Raw genomic sequence first — 10382 nt, 5'->3', positions numbered from 1 at the left:
TCTCAAGACCAGCACGGCGGCAATCCTACTCAAAACCGAGATCGACGAATCGGTGATAGGCTAGGTCTACCCTCAGTCAAGTGAGAGGAGACAGAGGTGAAAAGGAAAGAACGAGATGAAAAAGAGAAGGAGAAATTCAGACTTCAATAGGCATCGCAATGTGCAATGCAAGAAGATGGTGCATCCCTTGTGGATGAGGCTAGCTCTTGATGAGGAACACGACGATAGTTTCTCCTAAGTCGCACAATGATAGCCCCGAGATGCAGGGAGAATGACGATGAGCGATGGGAATGTGGATGAGGCTCGTGGACGACGATAGGTGTTGTCAAAGCCTCTAGCGGGCGGCAATATGTATCGTCGTCGACACTAGACGCGCAACAGGGAGAGACCCCCGTAGCAACAAACCTTGTCGTCTGGGTTCGTCACTGAGATGTCAAAGCTACGTCTATGGGCAGCGATGGGTAGCGCCATCTACAGATCTCACTTGAAGGAAGAAACAGACAAGTAGAAGGGGAGCGAGACTCCCGCATGGTGCTGCCATCACCATATGCACCCTGTGAGACTAAGGGAGAGGCATGCACAGCACTGCCACTACCGTGTATGACCCCTGCAAGGAACTCAAACGAAGAAGAAAGAGAAGAGTGGGGAGAAGAGAGAGAAGAAGAAAAGAAAAAGAAGAGAGAGAATGTTTACCTCAAACTTAGGGGTATCGAACAAAAGTTTCTCTCACCTCACTCCCTCTCTCAAGCATGACACAATAATAAAGAGAAACTTGTATTAAGTGAAAACTCTCTCTAGTGTGTGTATACCTCAGTCTCTTCTTTTTTCTGTGTACAAAGATAGTACGTATATATGGAAGTGTGCCCCAAACATGAGTAGATGATCAAAAGTAACCCTAATTGTAGGAAATTAAGATTAAATTAAGTTAAAAGAAATTAGAAAATAGGGTGTAAAATGACAGACTTGGCCCTTCCTAACAAGTTGTGGAATTTCATAATAGTCCTTGTGTTACCATAGGACTTGCATGAGCTTGCATGGCTGATCAAAGATCGTTCTGATCTCTGGTTGGTCATAAACTGATTTTTGTCTTATAGGGCTTGGCATGGTAATCGATTTGATACCAACTTTGAGCCATGGATCGTATTTTTGGTGCATGATCATGTGACTTGAAATTTGAGTAGTGTGTTCGTTCCTTGATGTTTATCTATGTTTTCTTCACTGAATCACACTGAGCATGCCACTACGATCACAGGGCACCAAACGTAGCTCGATTTTGTGGCCAAACAAAGATTTTACAAGTTTGGAATTTTGGTCGGAATCAAGGATTTCAATGATGCAATTTGCAGTATGTTTGTTGGCTTCGTGTGCAGAATCTAACCGTTAATCATGTACGGGGTTTGGGTAAGAGATGGCCCTAGACTTTACATCTGCAATGGAATTGGTCTCTTATCAATCGGGCTCATGAGCGATGTGATTTGGCCACTCGAGTGAGGCACGATGTTGCTGAACTTCTAGCACTTTCTTCACAGATTAGCAACTTCTCTCCAGCATTTCTTCGCGCTCGGGTATCGTCACGGGGCGTGCCATATATCGAATCGCTCGTCTTGATTAGACGAACATGCTCATCAAATTTGAGCTCAATTTGACTTAGGACGACTGAGATATGAGCGTAACAAGTTACTGGTCGTGATTGTCCCTTCAATGGTATAGTGTTACAAGGTGGTCGCACAGGAATAGCGTGTGGCTTCTCCTGTTTCACTCTTTCGCCTATAACTTCTTCCTGGAATGTCCATTTGAACTGAAACTTGACCCTTGGGGGTTTTAGACCGTTCCATATCTAATGGTAGTGGTCCCGCAACAATTTGAGACGCTGAAAATGTAGCTCTACTTATAAGGTCCATTTCAAGGTGCTAGAGACCGATTCTACAGTAACTGTTTCTCAGTCTACACTACCTTAAACATGTTGGAATGCGACGAAACTTGGCAAGAGACTCTTGAGAGACCTCATGAAGATCTTGGTCAGTTCTGGGGCTTTTCAGAGATAGTTGGAATTTCCACTACTTGCTAAGCCTTTGTTGAGCGGGGCCCCAAGTTGATGAAAAATATCTTTCAATAAAGAGTCTCAAGTTGGGGGAATTTGGAGAATGGGACCAGCACAGTTTGAAAACTTGGGAAAGAAGGCTCGACGACCACCAAGGAGGAACTTCATGGGAAGAGATAACCAGAGGGCTAAGAACATTAAGAGGACCTTGTCGAGCGACGTAAGGGAGAACAGGCGCCCGACGTGCCCACATTGTGGGAAGGACAATCATTCCATAGCTGAGTGCCGAAGAAGGATAGGGGCATGCTTCAGATGTGGCAAACCTGGCCACCAGATTAGAGATTGCCTAGTAAAGGGACTTGAAAACCAATTGAAGACTCAAGGTCGAGCATTTGGCCTCACATAACAAAAAGCCAAGGCATTTACTTCAGTAATCCGAGGTATGCTCTCCATTTGTGGCAAGGAAGCTAAAATTCTGGTTGACCTTGGATCTACACACTCTTTTGTTGCACATCACTTTGCGTGTCACATAAATATTAGTCCTTCACTTCTTGACTGGACATTAGTAGTATGCACACCTATGGGGGGATCCATAGAAACTGATATTATTGACAAACACCGTGGGGTTTTTCTTGAAGGGTGTGTCCCGCCTATAGATTTAATACTATTAGACATCTGAGACTTTGATGTTATTTTGGGCATGAACTGGTTGTCCACACACCATGCTACAGTAAATTGTCATGATAAGGCTGTAACTCTTAGACACCCAACCCGGCCTGAGTTGAATCTTGATAACATCAAGGATGCTTTTCCTCTGCACTTCATCTCAGCTCTCGGGCTTCCCGTTTGTTGGCCAAGAGATGCGTTAGGTATTTGGCTTATGTACTAGAAAATCGGGATGTCCGATCCAAGTTAAGAAATACCGGTGGTGAGGGAATATCCAAAGGTTTTTCCGGAAGAGTTAACATCTCTGCCTCCTGTCAGAGAAATAGAATTTGAGATAAATGTGGTCCTTGGCACTGGCCCGATCTCTAAAGCCCCTTATAAGATGGCCCCAAGTGAACTAAATGAGTTAAAAGAACAATTGCAAGAATTGTTGAAGAAATGATTCATCCGACCTAGTGTGTCGCCCTGGGGTGCACATGTCTTATTTGCTAAAATGATGGGTCCTTAAGGCTTTCTATAGACTATCAACAGCTGAACCAGGTCACTGTAAAGAATAAGTACCCCTTGTCATGAATTGACGACCTTTTTAACCAACTCTAAAGGGCCCTAGTGTTTTCAAAAATTTGACCTTCAGTCAGGTTATCATCAGCTGCGAGTCAAGGAAGAAGATGTCCTCAAGACCGTATTCAGGACTCGATATGGTCACTATGAGTTCTTAGTAATGCCCTTCGGGTTAACAAATGCCCCGGCTGTCTTTATGAATCTGATGAATAGAGTATGTAAACCCTTTTTGGAAGATTTTGTAGTGGTCTTTATAAATGATATTTGGTATACTCAATGAATCTAGAAGAATATGAATGACATTTAAGAATGGTCCTCCACACCTTAAAGATAGAGAAATTATATGCTAAGTTGTGGACGAGCGAGTTTTAGCTTCCAAGCGTGGCCTTCCTTGGGCAGGTTATTTCTCAGGACGGGGTCGTATTTGGCCCTTACAAACTTAAAGCCGTACTTAAGTGGGGAAGGCCAATAAATGTAACGGAAGTCTGTAGTTTTCTGGGACTGGCTGGATGTTATAGGCGTAGGTTTTTCAAATATAGCACTCCCCCTGACTCGCCTGCCTCAGAAGGAGGTGAAATTTGTATGGTCGGATGACTGTGAGAAGAGTTCTCAAGAATAAAAGAAGAGATTGACTACGGCCCCAATATTAACTTACCCCAAGGAAACAAAGGTTTTGTGGTCTACATTGATGCTTCTCATAAAGGGCTTGGGTGTGTGTTAATGCAGCATGGGAAGGTCATAGCTTATGCCTCCAGACAGTTAAAGTTGCACGAGCAAAATTACCCAACTCATGACTTAGAACTTACGGTTGTAATTTTTACCTTGAAAGTATGGAGACATTACCTCTATGGGGCCCAATTTAAGATATTTAAATACCATAAAAGCCTCAAGTATTTATTTTCTTAGAAGGAGTTCAACACCAGGCAACGAAGATGGATGTACCCACTGAACAATTATGATTGTACCATTAATTACCAATCTGGCAAGACCAATATAGTAGCCAACGCATTGAGTCAGAAACCCTTAGTATCAGTAGCACATCTGATGGCCCAATAAATGAAACTAATAGAAGATGCAATGGAATGGCACCCAACACTACCCCCTAGTCATGGGGTAGGAATAACTGCGAGTATAAGGGTGGAACCTCAGCTTTTTCAACAGATCCGAGGGCCACAAAAGACAGGCCCCCAGCTCATAAAAATTCTAGAAGACATAAAGCTGGAAAGAAAAGATGATTTCTTTGTCAACAATGATGGTTTGTTACAATTTAAAGATTGGATATGTGTTTCAAGTGCTGAGGATGTAAAAAGAACTATTTTAGAAGAGGCACATCACTCCCGTTATACGATACACCCAGGGAGCACAAAAATGTATTAGGATTTAAAGAAAGCTTTCTGGTGGAATAGCATGAAGAGAGATGTGGTATACTTTCTTTCTAAGTGTCTGACATATCAGTAAGTGAAGGCTGAACATCAGAAACCCGTAGGACTGTTACAGCCCTTACCTGTGCCGGAGTGAAAGTGAGAACATATCACTATGGACTTTGTGTATGGGTTGCCAAGATTAGGCACTGGACACGATAGTATTTGGGTTATTGTGGACCGATTAACTAAAGCTGCCCATTTCTTACCGATTCGCACCGCCTATACCCATGATAAATGACTCAATTATCTATCAAAGAGATAGTAAGACTGCATGTGGTACTTATTAGCATAGTGTCCGACATGGACACTAGATTTACTTCAAGATTTTGGAACAATCTGCAATCAGCCTTGGGAACAAAACTCACTTTCAGTACTACTTTTCACCCCCAGACTGATGGATAATCAGAAAGAACCATCCAAACCCTAGAAGATATGTTGAGGGCATGTGTTACAGACTTTAAAAGAAACTAGGATGATCACTTACCTCTAATAGAATTTGCATTGAACAACAGTTTCCAAGCTAGTATTCAAATGGCACCTTTTGAGGCCCTATATGGGAGGAAGTACAAATCACTAATATGTTGGGATGATGTCGGCGAAAGGAGACTGTTAGGACCAGAAATTGTTCAGATGACATCAGAGAAGATTGCCTTAATTCGAGATAGGCTCACAACAGCTCAGAGTCGGTCGAAGAGTTATGCCGACAATTTTCGAAGAGACCTCGAGTTCAAAGTAGGTGATCGGGTTTTTTTTAGAGTATCGCCAACTAAGGGTATTATGAGATTCAACAATAAAGGAAAACTAAGTCCACGATTCATTGGACCCTTTGAAATTTTAAAAAGAATAGGAGTCGCGGCATATTGATTGGCCTTACCGCCCGAGTTGGCTAATATTCTGATGTCTTCCATGTTTCACTACTAAGGAAGTATCAGCCTGATCCGTCCCATATCTTGAAGTATGAGCCAATCCCGATTAGGGAATATTTCACTTATGTTGAACAACCAATTGAGATATTGGACAGGAGGGTTCAGATATTGTGCAATAAAGAGATTCCCTCGATTTGGGTTTTATGACAGTATCATTTGAGAGAAGAATCAACATGGGAGTGAGAAGATGAGATTCGGGATAAAAAGCCCCATTTGTTTAAATAGCTAAGTTAACGATTTTGAGGACAAAATCTTTCTTAAGGGGGATATGATGTAAGGACCAAGGTTTTCCCGACCATGGAAACACACACGGTGGTAGGAGCGTGAAAGAGGGGGGTAACGTTGTCTGTGAAGTGAAGCGCTTGAAGAGAGAGAAAGAGCAATGCCACATGTGAAGAGAGAGAAAGAGCGATGACATGCATGAAGAGAGAGAAAGAGTAATGACACGTGTGAAGAGAGAGAAAGAGCAGCATCGCATGTGAAGAGAGAGAAAGAGCAGTGTCATGTGTGAAGAGAGAGAAAGAGCAACACCACATAGGAAGAGAGAGAAAGAGCAACACCACACATGAAGAGAAAGAAAGAGCAGTGCCTTGCATTAAGAGAGAGAAAGAGCAATGATGTGCATGAAAAGAGTGAAAGAGCAGCATCGTACGTGAAGAGAGAGAAAGAGCAGCACCATGCGTGAAGAGAGAGAGAGAGGCAATGTCGCAGGTGTAAGGAGAAGAAGAATGAAATTTGACAAACGACAGTATGATGGAGTGGACTAATGTCGTACGTGACACTGTCGTGCATGAACAGTGACTGCCACCTGCTGAGTGCATGTAGCCACACAATGCCACTTGTTCAGTTGGTGTATGTCACCTGTCAACACTTGGGCTGCCACCTCCCATCAAGGAGTACTTAAGCCTCTCCCTCTCCCTCATGCCATTCGCTTCACTCTCTCTCTCTCTAGAGCCTTTCAACTTGGAGCCCCTTTTGTTAGCTATTGTTCACCATTGAAGAGCCTTGTTAGAAGCTTAAAGGAGGAGATTGTTGGTGAAGATTTGGAAATACAGTGCACCTAAGGTAAGTGGATCATCTACCTTGTAGGTCTTTAAGCATCGATTGGACATAAATCAAGCATGATAATTTGCATAAGTGGTGGCACGATTAATGGATGCATATGCACACTATTGTACTGTAAAATCCATCAATTTAACTTGCCTTTGCATGACCAAAATAAGCATCAAATCTTCCTTGTTTTTCATAGAAAGTCTGTGATTATGTGTTTTTGTGTATCTAATGGAAAATGAGAAAGTTCTATGTTAAGAATTAACATAATTAGAAGCTAATTGATTGTCATGTTGAGTGATGATGTGACCGTGTTGTAATTTCCAAGAAGGTTCTATGTTTTTGTAATCTACTTTTGATCTATCAAATGAGATCCCATTGACTTCAAACCTCTACCATTGGAAAGATATATGTGTCAACTAAAATGTTCATGCTTGAATCTTGCTCAAATTCTTTATGCATTAAGAGTTATGCTTCAAAATGTGCAAGTAGGTCACTGCTGATAAATTTAGTAAAAGTGCAAAACTGATATCTCTGTTGTCACGAATTTTGATTAATCAAATAGAGTCCGTTTTCTTCTAAACCACTTCCATTTTAAATATTTATGAGTATGCTTGAAATTACATATTGAATACATTTCGAATTTCTTCCTAAATTGAGAGTTATATAATTATATAAGGAGATATTTCACTATGGACATATTTCACAAAATCCAGAACCATTACTTGGGTTGTCACGAACTTTTGAATGACTAAATGGAGTCCAAATGTTATCAAACTGCCCTTGTTTGAAATATACATGTTTTTACTCGAATTTTAGTTTTGGAAGAACTTTAAAATGTTTTATGGATTGAAAGTTATAATAGTACTAAGTGGGACATGTCACTGTCCCATCTGCACAACAGGTTTCAAATAGAATGCCTCCTTTCTAATGAGCTTTTGAAGGGCCAAACGGGGTCCAAACGCTTTCAAACCACCCCCATTTGAAAGATACATGTGTGTAGTGAAAAATTGGATTTGGAACCATTTCCAAATTCCAAATGGATCAAGCATTATGGCCTTATATATGGCGAGACACCACTGTTAGAAATTGAAGAAAAATATGACACTGTGATATTGAAAATATGATGCTGCAATACTGAAGATATGATACTGTGATACGGTGGTACTGATTAATATATGTGATTATGTTATAAAGGAATGTTATATGTGTCATGACTGCTATACAATGCGTCCTCCATTGGTAGTGGCTACTCTGATTCTATTATATTAAGACTGTTATGTGTGTAATGGTCGCTACACAATGGGTCCTCCATTCGTAGAGGCTGCTCTGATTCTATTATATTAAACTGTTATATCTGCCCTGACCGCTACGCAATGGGTCTTCCATTGGTAGTTGGATTTGTGATTCTGCTTTACTGAAGACTGATATTTGTGATATGACCACTACGCAATAGGTCCTCCATTGGTAGTTGGGTATACTGTACCTCGACTCCTATGATATGAGTGGAGTCGAGAGGTAACTATAAATAACAAGGTGGGTCACGCCCCCCAAATTATCATGGGCACTATACATTGGGTTCTCTAATGATAGTATAACGCCCTCGCGTTGGAAGGCGTATGAAGATGGTCATGTCTTTCAAGGCCACAACCTATCGAAAACCCCAAAGCATGCTGAGGATTGTGTGCGTGACTGAGGACATTATGAAATGAGACTTCCATTTGTCATTGTTCTCCCTCCTGAATGAGGGTAGAAGTCCCAAGTTATAGGAGTGGCTTAGCCTGATCGATGTGGCTTCTACGTCGAGAGTAAATAATTCTGTTTTCTACCAGTCTGAATTAGGTACTCTGTATGAGTGTCTGACTGGAACTATGATAAGTATCGATGTAATTGCTATCTCAGGAAATATTCGATGCTCTGATATTTGCACATTGCTCTTTTTATGTTGTTAGTGTTTACACGACTCCACTCTGTGATATCAGCACGATCTCTGATGAATCGTAGGTCATGATTATTATGTATATGCATGTAGGCATGAATACAAGGGTAGTGATATACTTACTGGGCTTGTAGCTCATTCCATTTACTTTCATCTGTGTAGAGTGATAGTACCTGACTGTGGGGAGTCGAGCAGCAAAGCGCAGTGGTGTTTGGCACTGAAGCTTCAAATTTGTCAGGCATTCCTTCTGCATAGTAACTGTCTGGTGGCACTGCCATCGTGTTGTTTTGATTGATGTACTGTTAAGTCAGGCTTGTAAGCCTTGAACAATATTGTAAAGAATCTTGGAGTTTGAATGAACACTTAATGGTTTTAATTTGTTCAGCTTTTGGTGCATGATGTATAAATTCTATTTAATTTTCGTGGTTTGCTTTGATTCCTCACTTCTTACACTTGTTGAATCACTCCCACCTGAGTGACGTTAGTGACCTCCGGTTGCGATCCCACACTCTATCGCCCTCTTGTAAGGTACGGTAGGGGTCAGAGGGCGGGGGAGTGATATTGTATATCTCCACTTCGCCCACTCAGCTCTAATTCCGTGTGAGACATCTTCCTCAATTTCTCCATTTTCTAGATTATCGACCCAAGATCAAAAGTGCGGTCTTTTTTGTACTTCATGACCGTCAATCTTAACTACTTCCTCATTTCTACTCCTATTATTATTAAGGAAAAATTACAAAAAACCCCAAGACTACACTTACTATGCAACTTACCCCCAACCCAACTTATTCTCACTTTTTTTTTTTTTTTCCAAAAGTATGCTTTCTATGCAGATACCCCCCAACCAAAAAAGTTTATTGTTTTAACGGAAATGCCCTTCCCATACAAAAATAATCAATTTCGCCACTTACAACGCCTTCACATGTGGTACTGCTGGAGCGTGCATTGAGATTGCTAGAGTGGTAGTACTTCGAGAACATGTACTACCGGACCCCGCTTTGAAACTGTTGGAGAGCTGTGACTAACAAAACCGTATCTGCCGGAGTGCTCTTTGCAACTGCCAGAGCGACCACTGTCAGATCGTGCTTTCAAACTGCTGAAGCAATGTGGTACTGCCAGAGCATGCATTAAAACTGTCGGAGCGGCAGTACTTCCAAAACCTATACTGTCAGACCGCGCTTTGAAACTGCCGGAGCGGCATGACTAATAGAACCTTTTCTGCCGAAGTGCTCTTTGTAACTGCTAGAGCGACCACTGCCGGACCGTGCTTTTAAACCACTGGAGCGATGTGGTACTGCCAGAGCACGCATTGAAACTGTCGGAGCAACAATACTTCCAGAACATGTATTGCCGGACTGTGCTTTGAAACTGCCGGAGCAGTATGACTAACATAAGCTTTTCCACCAGAGTGCTCTTTGTAACTGCCGGACTGTGCCTTCAAACTGCCGGAGCAATGTGGTACTACTGAAGCGTGTATTGAAACTACCGGAGCGACAATACTTCCAGAACATGTACTGCCGGACTGTGCTTTGGAACCATCAGATCGCGCTTCAAAGTACTGCCGCTCCAACAGTATCACACGTGAAGGCCTTGTAAGTGGTGAAATTGATTATTTTTGTACGGGAAAGGCATTTCCGTAAAAAAAAAGGAACTTTTTTGGTTGGGGAGTATTTGCATGGAAAGTATAATTTGAGAAAAAAGTGAGAGAATAAGTTTGGTTGGGGGTAAGTTACATAATAAGTATAGTTTGTTTTTATAATTTTCTATATTATTAA

At 41.7% G+C, this 10382-nt stretch overlaps 1 long non-coding RNA gene across 1 annotated transcript; it reads left to right on the top strand.

Annotated features, from left to right (window-relative positions):
- Positions 1–1883: 1883 nt before the first annotated feature.
- On the top strand, positions 1884–8991 carry LOC148782017 (uncharacterized). Its single transcript, XR_016055254.1, has 2 exons — positions 1884–6683; positions 8770–8991. It is a non-coding gene; the product is annotated as an uncharacterized LOC148782017 (long non-coding RNA).
- Positions 8992–10382: the final 1391 nt, after the last annotated feature.

The sequence above is a fragment of the Amborella trichopoda genome, chromosome 5 (assembly GCF_054954075.1).
Source record: "Amborella trichopoda isolate Santa Cruz 75 chromosome 5, AtrichopodaSantaCruz75HAP2 v2.0, whole genome shotgun sequence".
Classification (NCBI taxonomy): domain Eukaryota; kingdom Viridiplantae; phylum Streptophyta; class Magnoliopsida; order Amborellales; family Amborellaceae; genus Amborella; species Amborella trichopoda.
Note: the sequence above shows the minus strand (reverse complement) of the source record. Positions and strands in the feature narration are given on the sequence as shown.